Source organism: Ambystoma mexicanum, chromosome 5q (genome assembly GCF_040938575.1).
Source record: "Ambystoma mexicanum isolate Mex_15411 chromosome 5q, UKY_AmexF1_1, whole genome shotgun sequence".
NCBI lineage: Eukaryota > Metazoa > Chordata > Amphibia > Caudata > Ambystomatidae > Ambystoma > Ambystoma mexicanum.
The window spans coordinates 1,287,758,764-1,287,784,770 of record NC_090933.1 but is presented as its reverse complement, the minus strand read 5'-3'; the positions used below and the strand labels follow the sequence as shown (position 1 = coordinate 1,287,784,770).

Genomic DNA, 26,007 nt, shown 5'->3' with positions numbered 1-26,007 from the left:
ATTGGTCTTAATGGTGGTCTAGGAAGTTGTTTGTTGATCTTAGGCAAGCTGTAAAAAAACGGGTATGATCGGATTGGTCTTATACAGGAATCTCCTTGTTCTTTCTGTGATCCAACCATTTTCTGTGGCTTCTAAGAGTACTGAATCAATCAAAGTTAGAGTTCTCTGTGTCGGGTCCTCATCAATAGGTATGTAGGTATTTCTGTCCTCCAATAGCGACATAGATTGTTCATTATAGAAGGTGGTGTCCATTATTACGATAGCGCCTCCCTTATCAGCAGGTTTCAATGTTAAGGTTGTGTCATCCGCCAATTCTTTAATAAGTTTGCTTTGATGTTTCCTGATGTCATTGTGATATGCGGATTATCTTTAAAAGGAATGTCTCTTACTTTTACATCATGTATATTTATTGTAGACAAATCATTCAAGTATAGAATTATTAGTATGTGAATAGGTATACTCCACTCCAAGATTGTGAGCATGGGTGTCCCACTAGTCAGTGACTTCTGTAACTGGATATTTCTGGCACTTCGTTTTATTTACCTGCTACCGTTTTACCTGTCCATAGAAACATCGCTCTAGTGAATAAATTGTTCATTCACCTTTTGGGTTTATATGTAGGCGAACATTCTACTAATAATGGATAATGAGCCATTTACGAGCAAAATGGATCAAATGCAGTGACGTGATACGCAGTGACGCCAGATGTTTACATCCAGCGTCATCAAGCTTCCGCTATCACGTACGTCACATAGTTAAATAACGTGATGCGTACAGAATGTTTTTTTCACTCTTACGTACGCAGCACTATGCCCGAGCCTATGCAGTACTATGCCCGAGCTGATGAGTTCTACCTGCTAACGCGTGTAAGTTAGATACTTTTGTGGACTGAGACCGTTTACTTTCTCTTGAATAATAAGGTAAAGAATCTTTCCGCATTCACCACCCGAATGACTTCGAGCATGCTACACTTGGCACTATATTTTGAACGGCATTCTTCATAAGTTAGTCCGGCAGATATTAACGAATAGTATGGGTTTTTGAACTTAGCTGCACGGACAATGGTGCTCTTATCATTCTTTGAAACCTAATACAAGGTAACCGCATTTACTTTTGAAATATAATAGAATAAATGGAAATGAGCACGGACGTTCGAGGGAACCTTTTCTTACTTTGAACGTTAAATAGAACACAAACTCACTTTCTGGTGAAGGCTTGTTACTAACAACATAGGCATTTTGCCATTTTCAATTTTTTTGAGATTATTAGATCGAATCACCATATTCTTCAATTTATATACTTTTCAGACAGACATCTAGCAGCTTCTGAAGTAGAACCCTCCGTGGGGACGATAACACGTTCTTTAGAAGAGTATCACTAATTACCAGACACAGTACACATGAGACTCTGGGACGTACGCCCCCCATTTTGGGAGGTAAGCAATAAGTCTTTACCAGGTCATTTTACTAAGTGATGGAGGCTATAATAAGTTGACACTTAAGTCGATCTTTTGACTTCTTTATTTCAGCTCAAATTCTGAGCACTAGGATACCTGCCCCAGGATACCAAGTCCAATGATGTCCTTAACTAGGATTATCCTAATCTGACTGAGAATCTTCTTTGAATTAAATCACAACAGATTTAGAGGTATGATGTTTGCCCTCAGATGATGTTTCTCGTTCCACTAAATCTTGATTCTGTATACCCACAAACTTCTGGGATTTCTATAGGTGATCCATCAGTATAAAGCTAGTATACTGTGATCTTCAGACAGAACTAGAGTGGGGCACCCATGCCAGGTATGGTCACTTGAAGCTATTTTAGCTAATTAGTAATCAACTAATGCATCAAACTTAGACATGTATTTTAATAGGATTATTACTTTTTCTTGAATCTACAGATATCTGAACTCTGGATCAGAGAATTTAATGAATTTATCTACAGATAAACACTCCTGATGAAGGAATTTTATTTCCGAAACGCGTTGAGTTTTTAGCAACAATTAACCCGAAATACAGGACATCAATATGAGCCCAATATTGTAACCTTTTATTATTAATTTGATTGTTTAGTTTAGTTTTATTTTTGCTCCTTTTTGCTGAATTGCATTAAAAGTATATTCTGAATCTATATCGATGTTTAACTGAATTTATTGACAAAAGGTTTTGTCATGTGAAAAAAGTCATTACATAATTGATTTACATAATTGATTTTCTTCTGTAACTACTATCTTTTTCAAACTAGAGTTCATAAATATTTAATCCTTAAAATATTAATTACTTCTATATAGGAACACTATTTACTTGTTGTTTGTCATTGTACAATCACTTGAGTGTGCAGGGGACGCGAGTGTTCCACAGACCGTGGACACTTCCTACTTTTTTGTACCCAGATCAAAGAAGTTACTCACTGTAGAAAGAATCCTCCGTCTTCTCGAAGCCTCAGCGCTTGCCCATCCCACATCCAACAATCCCACAGTACTTGTAAAGATCTACAACACCACTCTAAAAGAGGTATTAGACACTATTGCCCCACTATAAAAGAAAAAAAGGCAAGCAGATACTTCATGCGCACTCATGGTTCACACAAGAACTCCTGGATGCCAGGACCACCAAAAGAGCAGCACTAACCGCTTGGCAAAAGAAAAGCCCTCCACCACTAGAGACACCTACCTTAAAGTTGCCAAATAATACAAGCAAGCCATCTCTAAAGCTAAAGCTGCCACTTACAACTCCAGAATTGAGAAAGCGAACTCCCAAGCCAAAAAGTTATTCGCCATTTACAATGAGCTTACAATTCCCCCAACTCCTACACAACCTACTGAGAAAGACGAAACCTGGTGTAATAACATCCAACACGCCATGTTAAATAAACTAAAATTAAGACTCAATTTGACAAACTGCCTAAAGACACACCACCAGCATCTAAGCCCTCTGCCACCTCAAAAAGGGGAAACACTCCACATGGCACTAACAAACCTACTCCATTTGCCTTAAGGGAAGTTACAATCCCCAAAGTCCTACATATCATGAAGCGTATCAAACCTTTTTTATATAAAGGGGACATATGCCCAGCCAATCTAATCAAAGACTGTGCGCCGGCTCTAGCCCCATTTATCACTACCTTTATAAATGCCTCCTTCATTAACAGTACCGTCCCACTCGCCCTCAAGGAAGCCTGAGTACGGCCACTATTAAAGAAACCTACCCTTGACCCTGACTCCCCTAACAACTACCGTCCAATTACCACTGTGCCATTCCTGCTAAAATTCTTGACAAAGCTGCCTACTTACAGATTCAGGCATAACTGGAAACTCACAACATCCTAGGCAAAAGACAATTGGGCTTCCGCCCGCGCCACGGTACAAAATCAGCCCTACTGGACCTCAAGAACCAATTACTCGAAGCCATGGACAAAGGCAAATCCTCACTACTCCTACTCTTGGATCTCTCGGTGGCCTTCGACTTGATTAACCATAAGAGCTTGTGTAAACACCTCACCGAAACAGCTCACTTCTCCCCAGAAGCCACAGCTTGGATCACCTCCTTCTTGGAGGGCCGAGCTATGAGGGTCTTTATAAATCCAAATAAATAAATAAATATCTCGTGCACAGCCCCATCTGTGCACATAAAGTAAAACACACACAGAGGCGAAGACAGGGGTGGGCATGAGAGGGCAATGCCCACCAAAAATCTGTAAATACCACTCAACAGCACAGTGTGGACATTTACAGATGTTAATGTCACTGTGGTGGGCCCAACTAGATAAGCTTCAGGCCCCATTGTTAGACATTCCTGGCATCGAAGCAAACACTTAAACCTTTTAGCGTTGTCTCCAGCCTGGCTGGAACAACATATTAAAATGCATGAAGCAGGCACAATCATAAAAACTGAAGTGTTGGCGTGCCTGGGCATGTATGCATGTATGCAAAGCCCAACACAGCAACAAGTGGTGCACCAAAAAACAAAACAAACTTCACCTTAAGGAAATGCTAAACTAATTCCAAACACGTGGTCGCATGACCATGATAGAAAATAAATAAGTTTATAAATAAATACAATTAATGTAATATCTATGCAAGGAATTTTGAACTGCACAAAGCAGAACAGGAAGGTGGAATCTGCAAAATGGCGGTAGACATGGCCCTGCCATAAACGCTAACAGCGGGCCAAAAGGAAATGCTGCTACCCTGAGGTTACAAAGCTTTAATAAATCGACAAATCAAACATAACATAAAAGCAGAGGGCTAATTATTAAACACTTACAAAAAACTGCATATGCCTCGAGTGGGTGGAAGCTGCAGCTCGAGTTGTGAAGCTTCCCAGGCAGCGACAAACTGACATAGTGGTGACAACCCACACACAGCCACTCTGAACATTTTAGGTACCCTGTCCCTGCTGTCTGCCCCACCTTCAGAGAACCTTCCCTGCCCACCGCCAGTAACTACACAATTATTGACATACAACCCCCTTTAGTATGCCAACGGGTTCCGCAGTTGCTTTATTGGCAAGAGGTAATGCAGGTGCATCAGGCATTTATACAACGTGAGGGTGCCAGCCTCGGGCATGGGTTTTATGCAGTAGTACAGGGCTGTTGGTAGAGTGAGGCCGTGATTTGTATTTGTCTGGCAGGTATTGTTGAAAGAGCCACGTTTTTAATTTTTTGTAGAACTGGAGGATGGTTGAGGGCATTTTGAGCCTCTGGTGTGGTTGAGTTCCTGATGGTCGGGGCGTGACAAGAGAGGGACTGCTTACGAGTCTTCTCTTTACGGGCTACTAGCTTACACTTTTGACTAGCCAGCCACCAGAGGCACACTGAGCTGGTGGCAGACTGTGGCCCAATGGGAATGGTGTCCAAGAAGCAAATAAATATCAGTTTCTTAATCATTTCAGCTTTTCCCTTCTTGCTATTCCACAAGGCCATCTGGGGACTTGGACCACGCTATCTATAACTTGCCCTCCCTAAATTCTCCCCTTCTAGAGCCCTACGCTCCTCTAACTCCAAATATTTGACTGTCAAATGCTTCTCCAAGCAAAGAGTGGGGGGCAGGTCTCTCATTGGTTGGTGCCTCCCTTTGGAACAGACTCCCTGACCCAGTCAGATTTGAGCCGGACCTCCTTACGTGCCGGAAACTGCTCAAAACGACCTCTTTCCTTTCCCTGTAAATCACCCCGCTGTGACTGGGGGCCTGATCCTCATGAATTTCACAGGATTCCAGGCGCTTCTTCCCAGTCGATACTAGCACCCTCCCCCCACTGCAATGCCCTTGCAGGCCCCTGCTCGGCAGCTCTGCACCCCTTCCTGGGAGCCGCCTGCACTAGCACTTAGCCTGAGGTTCTCCTCCTTGGCTCCACTTAGCACTGCCCACTTCCGTCCATGGCCCTCCTCCAGCCCTTGCCCACTCCTCTGCTCCCCTCCCTCGCTCTTCGCTATCTCCTGTACTTCTCTTCACAGCACTTGCACCTCATGTCTGTATTTCACTGCTTTGTGTCATTGTTGTTTATTGCCTCTATTCCCATCCCATTCAGCCTTGTGGCTCTTTGAAACACAATTCTGTTGTATAAAGAGCCTAGCAAAAGCTCAATAAATGAAACTAAACTAAACAGCAATATTTTCCCTTCAATTTTCTTATGATTTTTTGCAAAAGTAAGTCACATTTGCTTTCAACAGCAAGTCTTTCCTTTTCCTGTTCCCGCTTTGCTGTTCCTCTTTGATTCCTCTAGCCCAGCCTTCCCCAATGCCTTGCACCCCAGAGTGCTGCACACATAACCCCACTCCCCCGCATGACTGCCGGAACTGTTAGGCCATGACATTTCCACCTGGACAGACCAGGAAACTGGCAAGACCTCATGGTGGCTATTGCTGCTGCCAAGTTCCCCAACTTCCTCCTTTGTTCTCCTCATTGTTAATTTTATATATTGACAACTATATAATTCTGTTCTTGCCTTTATTTGTGTGAGACATATCTTGCCACTTAGATCCCACTCATATGGTCATATTGGGTCTGTGCACCTTTTCTTTCATCTCCTGTGGTCATGTGTCTGTTCTTATTTCTATCTTACTTAGGCTTCGAACTTGCCTGCCTTTCACTTTGGAATGCCATTGGTGTATAATTTCCCCCTTTTCACCAACCCAGTCCAGAGCCCTCCCCCTTATGCGTTAGTTTGTGCCCCGGACCAAACAGCATTGCCAGCCTCCCTGGTGTGTTTTTTGATGGTTAGGAGCCCCTTTTGCTACCCTGATCAGAGCACCGATCTCCTTTAGGGTCAAACGTATTGTGTATTAAGGGATCCAGCCGAGTCCGTGAATTGCAGCCAAGGCTGTGTCTCCAGTAGTGCAGGTTCTAGCTCCACAATAAAGTATTTTTTATTTATTCACTGAAAATAGAATGCCCAACATCTCTGCACACTTACCCATTAGGTTATCACATTTTCTTAACCCCCACATCCAACTTCCCTATCTCCCTGCAAATCACATCTTCCTTCTCATCGCCCTTACTTCCACATCACCGCGGCCTGTAGGGTTGTTGTCATTGTGAACATTATTGTCCTTCCTGATATACCCAGCCTTTCACCCAGGGGTGACGGCGTATTGAAGTCTTTCCCTCCCTATTGGTCTCTTGTCATAGGATTCCGCTTGTGCCCATTTGTCTCTTATTTGTGTTTTTACCCCTAGTGATCCCTGCATCCTAGATCTGTGTGTATGATGCATCTGTACATGTTCTGAGTCTGCACCTTTGTCAGAAAAACATTTGTTTGGGGCAAGAAACAGCGCGTTACAGCTAGAAAATAGGCTGTTCTGGGATTAAACTACGTTTCCCAGCATGTCTAGGGAATTCAGTAGTCCGGGTTTTTCGCGCGATGCAGCAGCTGGTAATTAAGGAAGGAATAAATCTCCAACCGCCCGTGACTCGGTGCAGATAATTAATGATTATGTGCACGGGCGGCAGGTTGGAGAGTTGGTGAACCAGGTTATTGTCTCGGACGCCGAAGGACTGTTGGGCGTCAGCACGAATTCCAGATCAAGATAAGCATGCATTCCGGGCCACAGTGGTGATTTACAAGCGGCTTGGACGTGTTTTGGAAGTAACGATCTTCAGGGCTCGGGTGTCCTCGTGAGGCGCCCGGGCCATCAGCTAAGTGCATTTTCCATGGTGTTCTGTTTAATGGTTACGAAACTCTTGAAGTCATTAGTTATGTGTGCGTGTAAGGAAACACACGACCACGTTGATACAAAGCGGGCCGAATTACTTATCTCAGATCGCTCAAGTGTTTCATTCAAACTCAGGAATTTATGTACAAACATATGACATAAGGACATTGTGTTTGTTTGTTGCAATGTAGTTTTCTGTGCACCATTTGTTCGTTCTTTCATTGTGCTAATTGGGGCCATGAGTACAATGTGCTTCATTCCAATGTATGTTACATGCTTTATGTGCTAAGTCCGTGTTGCGCAAAATGTTCCTTTATGTTGTGTTCATTACGTTTGAGTTTCTAAACTCACTTACGTGTGTTCAAACGTCAGGTTAGGTGTTCTTGCTTGGAAAGATAATATGAATATGAATATACAGTTTGCAGGACAGGTCAGGTGCAGGATTTATTATAGTGTTGTATGTTGTGTTTCCCCTTTTTCCCTTTGTCAATCCACCCCCTTTCCCTAACTCCTTCTTCCCCCCATTGGCTGCCACGTGGCTCCTTGTGTGACTAGTTCAAGCGCCCGTGCTAACCAAGGTGGGAGGGTCGAATCTATTCGGCTTCTGTGGTTCGGGAGAGAGGGTTGAGACCCTTATCCCTTTACTTGCATTGACAGAATTATCTGCCCCCGAATTCGGGATAATAGAACCACCCAGGCCAAATGGAGACGAACCCTCCTTCGTTAGCCGATGTGCTAAAAGCACTACAAGATATTCAAGTGGAGTTAGTACAAGCCAGACAAGAATCCAACACATTAAAAGTTCAAGTACAGGGTTTGGTCGCGCAAAATGTCCCGTTGGATGGGACAGGACCATCTACAAGTGCGCCTACAAATAGAGTTCCTACCACGGTGATAGTGCAACCACCCAGTAGTGTGCCTTTAGCGGCACCCGAAAGATTCACAGGGGACCCCAGGAAATATATGACCTTTTTAACCCAGTGCCGCTTACATTTTTTATGTAAAACCACAGCCTTTGAGACCATACAGGCTAGAACAGCATTCGTCATCTCATATCTGACGGGAGATGCGGCCGCGTGGGCAATGCCTCTAGTACAGAAGGATGATCCGTTATTATACAATTGGGATGGTTTCTTGGGAGAATTTGGAAGGTTGTTTGACCCCCGAGAAGTTTCCCTGGCACAAGATAAAGAGTTGTTGGCTTTAAGACAGGGAACGCGTGATTTAGTGTCATATGTTACCCAATTTAACAGATTAGTTATTGAAACAGATTGGCCCGAGAATAAGCAGACTGTGTTATTTTATCAAGGGTTAAAGGAAGAATTGAAGGATGCTATTGCGCAAGTGGAACCTCAACCGACTACTTGTACGGCCATGATTGATTTAGCTTTAAGACTAGATCATCGTATTAATGAGCGCAAAGGAGACAAGAAAAAACCCGAAGTAACACCCTTCGCCCGACTGGATCGGGGAAGAGGCAATAGGAGTATAGAAGAACCCATGCAGATTGGTGGAGTGAGAGGGCCCTTGTCAACTGCAGAAAAGGAACAACGCAAAGTGAACAACTTGTGTTTGTATTGTGGGCAACCAGGACACTATATTAGGACATGCCCGAATACTCCCAAGAAAGGAGTAAGTGGTGAACAAAATAAAGGGGAATCGGGAAAAGGATTGGGCCGACCTTAGGGGGAACTAAGGTGACAGGCCCGAAGGAGACTAGGTTCCCCAATTGGATAGCTAACACGACAGGAAACAGGAAGTCTCATGTGTATATTCTAGTGACTTTATTTTTTGCCTGTAACAAACAGATTGTATCGGCCATGGTTGACTCAGGCGCCACGGGTAATTTCATTGATATTGGGCTGGCCAAGAGATTACGTTTACCCTTAAGAGAAAAGTCACAGGCGGAGGGGGTACAATCGGTGGATGGGTCACCCTTGATTTCTGGGCCTATTTGTCAGCAGACTCAACCTATTATCATGAAGTGTGGGTCGGGGCATTCTGAAACAATTGTGTTTGATTTGATAGCGGCACCTCAGTTTGGACTCATTTTGGGCATGCCTTGGTTAATGAAACACAATCCTAGGATTGATTGGGTTAAACACGAGGTGAATTTTGAAGATTCAGGGTGTGTGAGTCACATGGAGGAGAAGATGGGCCCCGCATTGTTGCTGGCGGAACAAGTGGCTGAACCACACAAGGTGGGAGCGGTGGTAAAAAATATTCCAGCACAGTACCTAGATTTGTCTAAAGTATTTGATAAAGGGGGAGCAGACAGGTTACCACCCCATAGATCATATGATTGTGTAATTGAATTGGAGCCAGGGGCCAAGTTACCTTGCAGCAGAGTCTATGCTTTGACGGAAACAGAAAATCAATATTTAAGGGAATATTTGGATGAAATGTTAAAGAAGGGGTTTATTAGACACTCTACTTCACCTGTTTCGTCTCCTTTATTCTTTGTCCCCAAGAAAGAAGGAACTCTAAGGACATGTATTGATTACCGAGCATTGAATAAGGTAACAGTTAAGAACAGATACCCTTTACCTTTGATTTCTGTGTTGTTAGATCAGGTAAAAACAGCAGTGGTATACACTAAACTAGACTTGAGAGGAGCTTACCATTTGATCCGGGTAAAGGAGGGAGATGAGTGGAAGACGGCTTTCAGAACTAAGTTTGGTTTGTTTGAGTACCTTGTCATGCCCTTCGGCCTGTGTAATGCCCCTGCAGCGTTTCAGTACTTCATGCAGGAGGTGTTGAGTGAGTTCCTGGATGTGTTTGTCATTGTATATATAGATGACATTCTAATTTACTCAACTACTGAAGAGTTACACATTGGTCATGTTAGAGCAGTGCTGGAACGGTTACAAGATTATCAGTTGTATGTCAAACTAGAGAAATGTGCCTTTCATACTACTCAAGTAGAATTCCTTGGGTTCATTTTGACCCTTTCTGGTATAGTGATGGACAAGAAAAAAGTTCAAGCAGTGACTGAATGGCCAGCACCTCAATGTATCAAAGACATTCAGTCTTTTTTGGGTTTTGCTAACTTTTACAGAAGATTTATTTCTAATTTTTCACAAATTGTTACACCCATCACGAAATTGTTAAAGAAGGCCACTAGGTTTTGTTGGAATTCTGAGGCAGAAATAGCCTTTCAAGAACTGAAGAAGGCGTTTACAACAGCTCCGGTGCTAAGACATCCGAATCCGGAGAATCCTTTTCAGGTGGAGACAGATGCATCTAATCTTGCAGTTGGGGCAGTTTTGTCACAACGGGATGAAGCAGGGGTGTGGCATCCAGTAGCTTTCTATTCTCGCAAGCTTACTAACTGTGAACAAAACTATTCTATTACCGATAAAGAACTATTGGCCATTCGAGCAGCCTTTTTGGAGTGGCGACATTACTTGATGGGGGCCAAACATCAGGTGGTGGTTGTCACTGACCATAAGAACCTACAGTATTTCAAGACTGCCAATACGCTGAGTCCCAGGCAATTACGGTGGTCACAATACTTTAATGAATTTGACTTCTTGGTAACTTTTAGACCAGGAACAAAGAATGGGAAAGCGGATGCTTTGTCTAGGCAGCAAAATCTAGAAAATACTATAAGTGAAACTAAAACCATTATTCCAGTGGAAAGAGTGGTGGGAGCGGTTATGACACAGTTATTGAGACAAGTGAGACAGGAAATGCGGAAACCCGAAAAAGTGCAATGGGGAAAGGAGAATCCTCTAGAAACTTTTCGCCATGGTCTTCCGTATTATGCTGGTAGATTGTATTTACCCACACTCAATTTACAAAAGAAAGCGTTGCATTGGTGTCATGATTCGCCTTTGGCAGGGCATTCAGGAAATAAAAAGACACAGAGTATGCTGGAAAAGTACTTTTGGTGGCCAGGTTTGAGACAGGACACTATGAAATACATCCAAGGGTGTGAAACCTGTGTACGTAGTAAAGCAGACCATACAAAAAAAGCAGGGCTGCTCCAACCTTTACAAACACCTGAGAAAGTGTGGACACATATATCCATGGATTTTATCACTGATTTACCTCCAGAGGATGGGTATGATACCATATGGGTGGTGGTGGACTATTTATCAAAACAAGCTCATTTTGTGCCTTGTAAAGGTATCCCAGGAGCAGGAAGATTGGCTGAATTGTTCTTGCAGCATGTGGTTCGATTACATGGGTTACCTCAGAAGATCGTATCGGACCGAGGTCCTCAATTTACTTCTAAATTTTGGCGTGCATTCTGTCTGATGCTAGGAATTGATTGTGCTTTGTCCACCAGCTATCACCCACAGACGGATGGACAAACTGAGAGGGTCAATCAGACGCTGGAGCAATATCTGCGCTGTTATTTACATGATGGTCGTGATTCTTGGGTACAATCATTATGGTTGGCGGAATTCACGTATAATAATACCGAACACACATCATTGGGTATGGCGCCGAATGAATGTTTGTATGGCCAAGTGCAAAACATGATACCTGAATATTTACCTGATGTTGAGAATATTCCCATGCTACAGGAAAGAAAACAGTTACTTCTGAACATCAGACAGACAGCAAAAGCCAATTTAGAACAGGCTAAGGAACAGTATAAAAAACATGCAGACAAGAAAAGGAGAGAGGCTCCTCAATACAAGGTGGGGGATAGAGTATGGTTGTCTACTCACAATCTGCTGTTAAGAGGACCTCGAAAATTTGCACCTAAGTTTATTGGACCATAGGAGGTGATTAAATGTATATCTAAGGTGGCGGTTCAACTACAATTGCCACAATCATTGAAGATCCATCCCGTATTCCATGTGTCTTTGCTTAAACCCGCAGCTCCGGGAACACGAGTAAAGAAACCCCCAGCAATCATCAAGGATGGGCAATCGGAATACGAGGTGCAGAAGATACTGGACTCCAGACGCAGACAGAAGAAATTATGGTATCTTGTCCAATGGGTGGGATATGGACCTGAGGATTGTTCATATGAACCAGCTTCTGAGGTTCACGCACCCCGTTTGGTGCGTCAATTTCATCTGCGTCATCCGGAGAAAGCAAGACTTGGAAGGGGCCCTGAGAGAGGAGGTACTGTCAGAAAAACATTTGTTTGGGGCAAGAAACAGCGCGTTACAGCTAGAAAATAGGCTGTTCTGGGATTAAACTACGTTTCCCAGCATGTCTAGGGAATTCAGTAGTCCGGGTTTTTCGCGCGATGCAGCAGCTGGTAATTAAGGAAGGAATAAATCTCCAACCGCCCGTGACTCGGTGCAGATAATTAATGATTATGTGCACGGGCGGCAGGTTGGAGAGTTGGTGAACCAGGTTATTGTCTCGGACGCCGAAGGACTGTTGGGCGTCAGCACGAATTCCAGATCAAGATAAGCATGCATTCCGGGCCACAGTGGTGATTTACAAGCGGCTTGGACGTGTTTTGGAAGTAACGATCTTCAGGGCTCGGGTGTCCTCGTGAGGCGCCCGGGGCATCAGCTAAGTGCATTTTCCATGGTGTTCTGTTTAATGGTTACGAAACTCTTGAAGTCATTAGTTATGTGTGCGTGTAAGGAAACACACGACCACGTTGCTACAAAGCGGGCCGAATTACTTATCTCAGATCGCTCAAGTGTTTCATTCAAACTCAGGAATTTATGTACAAACATATGACATAAGGACATTGTGTTTGTTTGTTGCAATGTAGTTTTCTGTGCACCATTTGTTCGTTCTTTCATTGTGCTAATTGGGGCCATGAGTACAATGTGCTTCATTCCAATGTATGTTACATGCTTTATGTGCTAAGTCCGTGTTGCGCAAAATGTTCCTTTATGTTGTGTTCATTACGTTTGAGTTTCTAAACTCACTTACGTGTGTTCAAACGTCAGGTTATGTGTTCTTGCTTGGAAAGATAATATGAATATGAATATACAGTTTGCAGGACAGGTCAGGTGCAGGATTTATTATAGTGTTGTATGTTGTGTTTCCCCTTTTTCCCTTTGTCATTCCACCCCCTTTCCCTAACTCCTTCTTCCCCCCATTGGCTGCCACGTGGCTCCTTGTGTGACTAGTTCAAGCGCCCGTGCTAACCAAGGTGGGAGGGTCGAATCTATTCGGCTTCTATGGTTCGGGAGAGAGGGTTGAGACCCTTATCCCTTTACTTGCATTGACACCTTAGCCAACTACAGCTTTTCAGTGGCGTATTAAAAGAGCCCTTCTACGTTGTGTAGGTTAACCCCCTCCTGCTTAGTTTTCCCTAAACAATTTACCACTAGGTGTGGCATAAAATCTGCACTTTTATACTCTCTTGCACTTCCCCAAACCAAATACAAGTGTGCAGTGGTATACTATGCACTAATGTGAATATCTTACCTGGTACCCATCACTACTATGACAGCCAAAGACCATGGTCATTTCCCCTCTTGTTCATACTTTGAGTAGACTCTTGCCTGGATCATTTGCTTTTTCATGCCCTTCCTGCCTAGTTCCTGCGGCAAGCCAAACATAGTATCATCATATGACATTGTGAGACAAAAGCGTTCAGGGTGTCCATGCTGCAAGCCAAACATAGTGCCATCATATGACATTGTGAGACAAAAGCGTTCAGGGTGTCCATGCTGCAAGCCAAACATAGTTCCATCATATGACATTGTGAGACAAAAGCGTTCAGGGTGTCCATGCTGCAAGCCAAACATAGTATCATCATATGACATTGTGAGACAAAAGCGTTCAGGGTGTCCATGCTGCAAGCCAAACATAGTGCCATCATATGACATTGTGAGACAAAAGCGTTCAGGGTGTCCATGCTGCAAGCCAAACATAGTCCCATCATATGACATTGCGAGCCAGAAGCTTTTAGGGGGCCCCTGCTGAAAGCAAAACATAGTTCCATCATATGACATTTTGAAGAGAGGGTCCCGAAGATGCCCCTCATCACCCCCAGATTCATGTTGAGACGAAGGGCCAGAAATGCTTGCACCCACCCATCTTATGTCGGATGAAACCCAAGTGCACCTATGATTGACAAATACACCGAAAGATATCTTCTCAGTCATCCATACAGACCGAATACAAAGCAAGTCTTCACAGGTATAGTAGAAGAACCAGAGATCGTGGGCAGAGACACCTATATGGACAGTCTCGACTAAGCACCAAAAAGCCACGGTGATGACTTCATTAGTGACACCACAATGTAGCAGCGTTAGACATGAAGCTCACTCGCAGTCCTGCACTGCATCACACAAACACAGATTTACATACTCGAAGGACATGCTTACACAATTCTATAGTTAGAGGACAGATACATATACTTACTGTCAATGCTTTTATTATTTTTTCATTAGCCAAATGCAATAACGCAGAACCGCAAAGCACAAGAGATCCTGAGCAAGCTTGCAGATGCTTAACGCGAACAACCCTATGGGACTACAGGGATATATATGGAACTTGACAGGACCAAGTGTGACTAACATATAGAGTACTTAGAATAACAAGAACAAGTAGAATGTATATTATATGTCTACAGAAAATTACAGAAGGCCCAAAATCCACGAAGCAGAGACAGAGTGGATTCAGGCGGCACAGAGCACAAAGCAGGCTCACAGCCAAGCTCAGAGATACACAGACACATTCCAATCTCCAGACGACAAAGGGACCAGATGCAGAGAAACTGAATAAATCCTCATAAATGCGAGTGCAGAGCTCAAATTTGTGGTCCCTAAGCACGTGGTACAGCCAAACAAGACAATAGACAGTCACCCGTGGTAGGAAAACCGAGCCGATCCCAGCAAGTCGGATGGAGACAGCAACTAGTGTTTCAACGTGAGCAGCGCCTTCTCATAGGCAAAGGTGGTACACACAAGTTACAATACAATCATTCACATCACCTTGAAGAGGTGCACAGAGGGCTGAGAACTTCGAGTCCCAGGCCTGGGGAGATCAGCTCTAACCAATCACAGCTTAGACAGCCAGGGGTGGATGGCAAAGGGTATGAATCAATGGTAAGCCCATTACTCTGCAACAATGTAATAGATAGTTTCTTGGGGACGGGATAGGCCAGCCACCTGACATACAAGGACCAGTAGAATTACCTCTATGGGGTTCTCCTATACGTAATAGTACTCTCGATACCCAATCCTTTGTGATGATAGGTTTTTTGGGGAAGGGCCCTGGTGATGACGACATACTCATGTAAAACTATGCCGCACACCTTGGAGAGCTGAGATGCACTGGAGAATTCCAATTTTCTTGTATTGGTCCCTGTTCGTTTTATTTGCAATAAACCGCAGTGTTACTTGCTGTTGGCTGAGTCCTCCGTTTATTCTGGGGAGGGTGTTGGGCCCTCAAAGTCAGGCAGGCCCCCAATCCATACTCTGGCATACCTGGGAGTCCCACACAACAATTGCGAGTCAGAGGCGTTCAGGATGTTCCTGCTGCAAGCCAAACATAGTTCCATCATATGATATTGCGAGCCAATCGTGTTCACTGTGTTCTTCAGAGTCATTAATGCCACACCTACAAGCCCGGAATACTGCATCAATGGGATCATACTTAATGCACCACAGCATAGTTCTGCTGAGCATTTTGTTGTCAAAACATGCTCCATTTTAGATTGCTTGTATCAAGATTTGCCATTAACAGCTACCCTCTACTTCAACTATTTTACCTTTCGGTACCCTATAAAATGTCAGGCTCCATGCCACCGTTGATCGTTAGGTTTTTGTTTTTTTACCTAGTAGAGTTGAGAAGTGTCTTAAAGCCACATCATGCATTACTGTACACGACTTGTAGCCTGGGGTGAAATCGAGGCTTCACCACTTAACTGTGTAACCTTGGGCAAATCATGGTTCACACCTGTCATTGTCTTCAAAGCTAGCCAGTCACAGAAAGAATTCTGCTAAACATGTATATTGAGAAAACCCCAATCAGAATCTAACACATGACTGCGTTTCTCCATATGTCAGCATAGTGACCAGTCCTATGGCTAGTGCAAAGTTCAATAGACTCTTTGCCCACTCGCTGCACTTTCATGCATTGCACCTTCCAAAGTTAGATGAGGGCGTCGAGCTCCACCTAACTCCACTCCCTACAAACATACCAAACCAGCATGCTACCACCTGTTGACCTTTACCATCTAACCCATAATGCCCCATGGACCTATTCCCTAAGAATGTCGGTGTATTAAGGAGTAATACACTTCATCAGACTTGCCTAAACCGATGGGTTAATGAGATGGACCAATGTGCATCACTGGAGAAGCGGATATACAATGCCAAGGGTTGTCCTGGGAAACATTTGAAAGTCTGGGGAGATGGCCCGAGAACATATAACCACACAGACCGGAGGGCATGCATGTTCGGGGTAACATGGAGCCCAGTAGAGTTAAGTCATAACCATAGGCACCCCCTCCTTCATTACCCTGCCCCCTGTGGCCTGCTGCCTATTCCTTTGGACACCCACATGCCCCCCTTCCGCCATTCCTTATCGCTTCAATAACATAATGCACTGTATCCTGTAATGTGACCATTCCTGATTAATGTCTAATGCTTGAATTGTTCATTATGACTTGTTTTATAATTATTAAAAATAAATATAAAAAAAGAAAGAACTACAAGTCCATACAAGTGAAGATCAAACCGAAGGGCGACACAGGGTCCCACAATAGAAAACAAAACCTAAGGGCACCACAGAAAGGCTTTCGCAACTGTCAACCCGACCCAACTACTACAACAATGCAACGGATCAACACAAAAGAAGATCCATCCCAAGGAAACAGGGAAACCTAAGAAACCCCCAGGAGATAAGAAACTAAACTATCCAAGCGGCACGTGTCCCTAGAAAAACTACAAACAAATAAACAAACACACACCACAAACTCAAAGAAAACCACAAAAACAAGGAAACCTGACAGAAAACTAGGAAGTCTGCAGCCCAAGCAAATGAGCTAACCAAAGAAACACCACTGGAAATGAGGAAATTAACTATCCAAGAGGACACACACTCCTGGATAACATCACAAACTCAAAAGGAAAGCGCGGAAACCCAGCTAGGAACCAAGAAAGCCCAATCCAAGAGGACACCCACCCCAGGGACATGTACAATACAAAATCTACCAAACGGCTGAGGAATTTGGTGGGTACGCCACTAAAAGAAATAAGGATACAGGCCAAAAAAAAAGAACAAGCATGGAATACGTCTGCCTTTACCTCTCCACCCATGATTCTAACTCAGTGGATAACAGACAACTGGCAACTGACAAGCAAGAACCCAAATAAACCTAGATCCTGCCTGGACACCACGCCAAATACACCAAAAGACAAATCACAGAAACTCAGATAACAACTTGGAAAACCCCCCAATAAGAATAAGAATCAGAGGCAAACTTGAATGCACAGCCATTAATACACCCTACATCACCAAAGACTGGAACTAAGCAAGCACACACAACCAACCGGCATGAGCCAAAAATAAACAAGCCCCGCTATCAACCGAACGGGACTATTCGATGAAGAGACAGAACACAGAAGAACAACTGCACCAAACAACCCCACCTAAGAGAGAATCCCTAGTAATGGAAATGTGACAAATACCACACCAGCTGGGACACACGCAAAATCAGACAACAAATCACTAGGAAAAATTAACGAATTACACTGCAGCCTACTCAATTTAAGACCCGTGGTTAAATACAAAACAGATATATATGATCTCCTAAGTGAGGGAGGCATGGATGCACTATTCCTTGCAGAGACATAGCTAGCAGACAACTACACGACTATAGCACACATAGCCATAACAGACACTTCAAATGAATACACGCCAGCAGAGAAAAAAAAAACAGGAGGCAGAATCGCAATTGCGCACCAAGAGCACATCTGCGCCACACCACTCCCCTCAACTGACATAGAAGACTGCAAATCCCTCCTCGTCAAGATAAAACTCAATGACCAAGCCAACCCAGTGTTCCTCCTGATGTACAGATTGCCATCCTACCACCCAAACTATGCAATGCAACCCACGACTCCATTGCCAACCTTTCCGCCTACCATGACAACCTAATCAACCTGGGAGATTTCAACATCTGGTTTGAAAGAGAGAGTTAAACCACAACCAATTCGTTATGTGCCCTCCTGGAAACAGTACACTTTAAGCAAATAGTAAATGGGTCTACCCATAATGACACACCTTAGATGCAATCTTCTGCAGAGAAGGACTTTCCTCTGTGCATCTGCCCCACCAATACCAATGGTAAGGTGTGATAACTAATTATACCTTTCTCCGCCAAACTTCAAACCTGCTTACTGCCTGCAAAGACAATACTACACACCACAAGGAAAAGAAACTGGATAAACCTTGATCTGGAATCCCTAACAGAACTGCTAGAATTGACTCAACTGAACACTGATAAACTGACCAGACGGACCACGCACTCAGCGGAAAAAATACTCAGCAGCTTGATCATCAGACCTTGGACCATCTAGCACCCGCAAAACCCTTTAAAGCGACAGAAAAAAGATGGCAGCACGATGACTCACTGAAGAGCTGAGAGGATACCAGAAACCAAACGCGAACTGGAAAAAATATGGAGAAACCATTACCATCGGACAAAACAAAATACCCACGACAACTCAGAATATACAAATTGGCAGTCCTCAAAGCAGAAAAGAAATGCTATGCCACAATGATCCTATCTGCAACTATCCCACAAAAGGAGCTCTTCAGAATCATGAAAGGAATTAAAAACCGCACCTCCTGCAACAAAGGGGTCACCCCATTACAAGTACTATGTGACATCACCAACTACTTCGAACAAAAATGTAAACAATTGAACAAACCATTGAAGCAAGCCATGCAAGTATAAATACAGCCACAGAACCACTACCAACAAGCAACCCACCAACCACAGCAAGACTCACCCGATTCGAACCAATAGACAAAGAAGTCTTCTCAGCACTAATAGAAGAAACCAACTTTGCAGGATTTCCATGCGGCCCTTGCCCCCAAACATCAACAAAGAAATCCTCAAACACAACACCCCGGCATCACACGTCTGACTTATGATGAACCTATTACTGAAAACAGGAAAGGAACTGAAATCATTAAACTCAGCATATATCAAACCTCTGATTAAAAACAAAACGGAAAGTGCAGAAGACCCCAGCAACTCAACTACGTAGAAACAAAATGATTACTCAACCAATCGTAAGTCGGATTCAAACCCAGGAGAGGAACAGAATGAGCACTCGTATGAATATAGGATGACTTAGAAATAAATGCTGTCAACAATACACAATCTGCCCTTATACTACTAGACATATCAGCAGCGTTTGACACACTTAGATACACAAAGCTAATTGAAAGACTAGAGGAATACTGTGTAAAGGACACCGCCTCAAAGTGGCTAAAATCTATCCTCACAAACCGAACTGAACGAACCTACCTACCACCCTTTAATTCAAGCACCAAAAAATCCCTTGTGGAGTGCCTCAAGGTTCCAGACAATCCCTCCCCTTTTCAACCTTTACATGTCCCCCTTCATGAAAATCATTCAGAAACACAGACTGACCGCCTACAACTACGCAGACGGCACACACCTGATCGTAGAGATAGCCACAGCTCAAGATGCAAGCGACCGCCTCAAAACATTCCTCACAGACATATACAGCTGGATGACAACCAGCAATCTCAAATTAAACCCGGCCAAAACAGAAATATTGATCTCTCCGCCAGAGAGCACCACAACCAACTCACGGCTGAGCTGGCCACCTGGCATGGGTACCCAACCGTAGACATCAAATGTGGTAAAGAACCTGGAAATACTAATGGACAACGGCTCCCACAAGTCAACTCTATTACAAAGAAATGCTTCTACCTCCTGAGATTAATCAGAGGCATGCTGCCTTATCTCTCCTTCCCACAGAATCCTCGCAATTATCTCCCTAGTTTTATCAAGAATCAACAATGCAAACAGCTTTTCCCTTGGAATGCCAGAAAGGCTCTCCAAAAAACTACAGAGCATCCAAAACACTGCCACAAGGATCCTCCTGAGACTAAACACAAGAGTCCACATCACACCAGTGCTAAGAAACCTGCACTGGCTCCCAATGATGCAAATTCAAAGCCCTCTGCATTGCCAACAAATCATTACACGGACAAGGAGCCGAATTACTCCAGACAAAAATCAACCACTACTAACCAGGTACAGAATTAGGATCCAGTGACGACCTGCAAATCGAAACGAAGCAATACGAAGAAAGCACATTTGTAGGAACTACATTATCATGCCTAATTGCCAATCTATGCATGCCAAAGGAAATCAGGACAATAGAAGGCCAGCTCAGCTTCAGAAATCGACTGAAAACGTGTCTGTTCAAGAGCACAAAAATTGACATTCCAAAAGACACCAACAGGGACCGTAAAAAAAACCACCAACCACTAAACCCCCACTTCCAATTCCTCTCCAGTATACCTCAAACGTACAACACACAGTCCTCCGGATCAGCCTAGTCTCCACAGAAACACACAACAAGCATGCACCATGAAATTAACATGCCGCAAACAAACACCCAATCACTGGACGCTACCCACACAGACACAATTGCCCCAGTGAACACATTCCAAAAACACCTAGAAACCTATCCCGCACTAGGCACCAGTTCCTCCTGCTTCCACAAGCATCAACAGAAAAGCATAATTTGTATCCTACTCCATCTCATTCCACTAACCTGCCCAATCGTTTTACTTACTTACTTACAGAACCACGAGAGCGCCTGGAGACTATACCAATGGTAACGTTACATCAGATCTGCATGCTGGATGTTAACAAAAATGTTTTTTTTGGTTTTTACAATTCTTATTGCAATTTAGAGAGGAGAAAATCTGTATTCATGTGGTTGATAGCATTCTCCACATGAGATTCAAACTACAATGATTTCCAGTAATTAAATATAATACCCTCTGCATCATCCACAAGGCATCCTGGGGCCTTGGTCCTCTCTATATCCAACACTCTCTTCCTAAATACCTTCCTTCTAGAGCCCTCCGCTCAGCTACCTCAAACTCTTTGCGAGTCAAATGCTTCTCCAAACAGAGAGTGGGGGTCGATTTCTCTCCTCTGCAGGTGCCTCCCTCTGGAATGCCTCCTTGCCCCTCTCAGATTTGAGCTGGATCACCTGACGTTCCGGAAGCTGCTGAAGACCTTCCTCTTCTCTTCTCCCTTCTCTGCTAATCTACCTTTCTCCTCGTCCTGACTGGTGGCGTGGTTGCCCTCAGATTCACACAGGGTGTCACGCCCCCCTTCACCAGTCACCCTGATCCGTCTAGTCCTTTGTTGCCCTTGCACTTACTCAGAGCACTGCTGCCCTTACTGCACTTCCCAATACCCCTACCCTGCACTCTCCCCTCATTCCCTCTCCTGAACTTTCTCGTTGCACTTGCATGATCTGAATGTCACAAGACCTAGTAGGATCGCTTGTCTTGTCACCCCTCATTCTCTACTACTTGTCCTGTGGCGCCTAGAAACACGTGTGTAAAGGCGCGTTATAAATGCCAAATCATATCTTATCAATAAGCATCCGTGGAGGGGGATTGAAACCCATAATATAGACTAATATGTTAGAAGGCTGTCTCATCTCTAAATAGACATCACGAGTCCGGTGAAAATGTCTAGTTAACGCCATTTCATCAAGTTTGAATAAGGTTGCACAGATAAGGTGGCCCAGTACACTAGTATTGTTGGAAAAAATGAAAGCGCTGCAATTCCTTCAGAGTCCCCGCTCTTTGCCCTTTGAGAACAATTCCCCTGCAATTAAGAATTCAGAGGTTTTGATCAATAGTAGAAAACAGAAAAGGAAACTTGCTGAGCTTTAAAAAGAGCTGTATATTTGTATATGCTGTGAACACTGATATTGCTGCTGTAAAACAAAAAGGGTATTACTGCAATAAGGATTGTAAAAAACAAACAAAACATGTTGCAGATGTATTTGTATTTATTTAAGGAACAGGGATGCCAATTACGATCAGAAATGACTTACAAAAATACATCTACAGATGGCCGAGGCATTCCCCGGAAGGGTGCCTCTAAAATATCATAAAGACCAGAACAAGTGGTGACCCAGTGTATGAGTGTATAAAAAGTGGCCCCTATACCCAGTACAAAAAACCCTGACAAAGGTAACATTAGCCTAAAGGGGGGCTGGTCAGTTGAATAATCTGTTGATCCAGTGAGGTTTATGAAATTACTGGAATTTTTTGTCACTTGGAAGGTTTTTAGTATTATAAAAAAGAAATAACATTTTTGTAAAGAAAACAAATCTATCTAGAAATGAGATACATTTGTAAAAAATAGTGTTAGGACCTATTATTATTCTGTAAAAAAACACACTCCCATAAGCAGATTTGTTTATGTAGAAGATATGCCCACATTGAACCTTGAAAACCCTACTACTGTCCTACGCCAATAGCCTCTAACAAGGCCTCCTTACTAATAGGGGTGGGCAAACTTCACACAGGATTTTCTATCTGTGCTTGATTTGCGCAGCGATACAAGGACCTTTGTGCAGTTTTTTTTTAATCCGCACTACGGTTGTGGAGCGGCATCAAAAAACGTACCGCTCTTTTTGATTCATGCTAGGTTTCGCAAATAGGCACGTAAAACAATTGGCGTCTCTTTTCGATTCGTGCAGGGTTTGCGCAATGGCATGAGAAATTTTGCACTGCTCTTTTCGGACCGTGCACCTTCACCTGAAACTTCGTACTGCCCTTTTTCCGATACTCAGGGCTGGTGGAACATTGGTTTGGGGTGATACAGAATTCAATCGGACAGATTTCGATACTCTGCGGCTGGGGAATAGAATTTAACAATTTCACCCAGCCCTACTTAAGAAACCACCCAAAAAGAGTTCAAAACACAGCAGGCAGACTCCACCAAAGATTGAAAAGATAAGAAACATCAACCCACCTTTCAAACAATCCACTCAATCCAATTCAAAACACCCTATCGCTCACTACACCCTTCACAGCAGGGGCACCGAATCCACTACGAAACTCATCCACTACATGTATCAGCACACTTTGATCCAGGAACAGGGCCCTAGTAACATCCCCACTCTTCATCACGGAGGAGCCTTGTTCTCATTCCTGTCAACCAATCTAAGAAACTCTATTCCCAAGTGATTCTGCACTGAGGAAGGCTTCCTGCTCTACAGAAAATCTCTTTAAACCAGTCAGAATGCACTGGAGATCGGACTCAGTCAGGTAGGCTCTCCAACTTTCCCCATCAGACACAGAACAACACTGCCACCCGATTACGCAAGGACCAAAACTGTGACCAATAGGATAAAAGCAACACAGCAAAAAGCCCACCCACCACCGAGACTGGAGTACTCATGACCCTCCAGGACTCCCATCACCCACGATCATCACAAAATAGAACTTGGAACAGCAAAACCCTTCATTATGACACTACCAACACTAGAGCACCTTTGTCTTTAGCCGATGGCAGACTGGTATATCCCACCAAGTCTGTTCAGAATGTAAACTCCAAACAGGACTCCTCAAAAGTCCACCTAACTCATGCTCTCTCCCTAACTAATCTACTCACCTTTCAATTTCCACCTCTACAGTACACACCTGCAGTGCACACACAGATGCTCTTGTAGCCTACCAGCACCACCGCAACACATGAAACCACTGCATAGCCACCGAGAACCCCCTCAAAGCAGCTTCTCCTTGGTGTTCCAGCACTGGCTGCCGAGAGATTTGTGGTTTATCCCTAAAGATAAAGCGTACACTCAAGGGCCACCCCCAGAAACCTCTTAGAATCATTCCATTGAACAGGACTTGGCCACTTCCAGCCTCATCTCTTCAACAGCTCGGGTTTTACACCTGCATCTCCCTCTACCCCTTCAAAACCCTCCCAACCTCACCGCTTTCTTCTGCAACCATGCTCCCAGAGGCCGCCAAAATGGCAAGTATGCACTACACAAGATCATGTTATATTAGATGATATAGTATAACAGCAACACACTAAGTGGGACCCAAAAGGTTTGCAAAAGCATGAGAACTGTAGAGCCATCTCCAAATGTTAGATTTAAAACACACAATTTGGAAGCAGCAGGTATTATTTGACATTAATTATACATATAGGATTACAACGGGTTTAAAGTTATGCCTACAAGTCAATTCCTGATATTGAAATGTCTATATTTCAAGATGAAACATTTGTCTACATCTTCCTGGCAGCTTAGCCCATACATTTTTGGCAGATAGTTCAATGCCCAGGGAGGCTCAAGAAGGTCACTTTGCACTACTGTGCAAAATATAACACCAAGACAAAGATAAGCATATGTTACATGCTAAAGCCACTCTATGTATTGACATGGACGTATAATGCTTTAACCACAATTGCCTATGCTTTCTGACCTGCGCTCCTTTACTTCTTTTAATTAAGTTTTACTGTTCCTATGCTTTTATTTGAAAAAGAAACCCTTCCGGAATGGTTTCATTTTAAAATAAAAATCTAGGAAGAAGTTGAAACTTGCACTTTCAGTGCACTGCACTGAACGTTCCCCTAAATAGCAGGCACATGTGTTTTGGGGTTTGTATTGTGCTTGGGAGGGGACGTGGTGATGGTGTGTGTGGGGAGCGATGCCGGCCAGTAGGGAGCATAGTTACTCTACTTCTTTTCGTACACTTCGACCACTGGACGGCAGAGATGTGGCTGGCATGGGAGAGGAAGGCAAATGCTGGGGTTTGCCCACAATGAACTGGGTGTGGACCGCAGATAACCTGGTGGGGTTTGGATGGAAATGATCTCATGTAGTCATGTGTTCCTGTCTGTAGGTTTCTTGTATAGAGCTGTTTTCCAGGTGCCCGTTCTTTCTAACAGAATTAGTGGTATCCAGGAAGTGTATTAGCATCATAGAACATTCCATAGTCACCCTGATGCAGTGGTAAAAGCTACTGAATGATTCATGGAATTGGTTAACAGGATCTTTGCCTCCTCTGTAAATCAAGAGCATTACATCATTGAACTGCCGGTGGGCATAAACATGCAGTCTTACAAATACGGCCTGTTTTACCTCTACTGCCTAATAGATTATGACCCCCTTACTAAGAACACCTCAAGAAGACTCCTCATGGACCCACAACGGATGCCCACCGTCCTCATGAAAAAGTGGATCAATTCCTCAATGAATTATAAAGAACAGGGGGCACTGTCACCAATATCAAATAAGGTAAGCCACGTCAATGCGCATTTGCCTTTCTTACATTTCACACAAAGGTAGTCATAGCTCAAGTGAAATTACTAAACCAGATCAAGTGAAGAATACTTTTAATTCCGCCCTTTGCCGCTCACCATCCCAGTAACACTCTCCAATCCATTACTCAAAAACGTTGGCAACAAACTCAGGGTCCTAACCCCAAACTCCTGGTGCTTCATCATGTGGGCAGCTGTGATCAAACTGTTTCACGCTTGAGGGCCACCTATAAGCCATAACTATTTCATTGGCGTACAGGTGGGAGGGAGATCACATGTGAGGGGGGACACTCAAAATTGTGAGTGTTGTTTGGTTATTTACCCACCGATTGAATGCCAATAACCATGCTAATCCCTATGGCCATTCCCACCCAATTCCTGCCCCAACCCCACCCCCTACCCCTACCTGGGATATCTTTGAACTAGCTATATCATGAAGTAACATCAAATTTTAGCCTAAAGGTGCTATTCCAAAGCAGTCTGCTGAGAGTTAATGGCTTAATTGTAGCTGTAAATGGCTGCTGGTGTAATAACAATGTCCTAAACAAGTGCGTCTTTAGCCACTTGATTTATATCTCTTCCATGTACTGAAGTCCTGTTAAAAACAA

General features: G+C 43.7%; 1 protein-coding gene across 1 annotated transcript in view; it reads right to left on the bottom strand.

Moving 5' to 3' along the window:
• The window catches only part of LOC138498394 (CD276 antigen-like), a 716,033-nt gene that overhangs the window by 619,848 nt on the left and 70,178 nt on the right, over window positions 1–26,007 (bottom strand). The gene's annotated exons all lie outside the window — the stretch shown is intronic.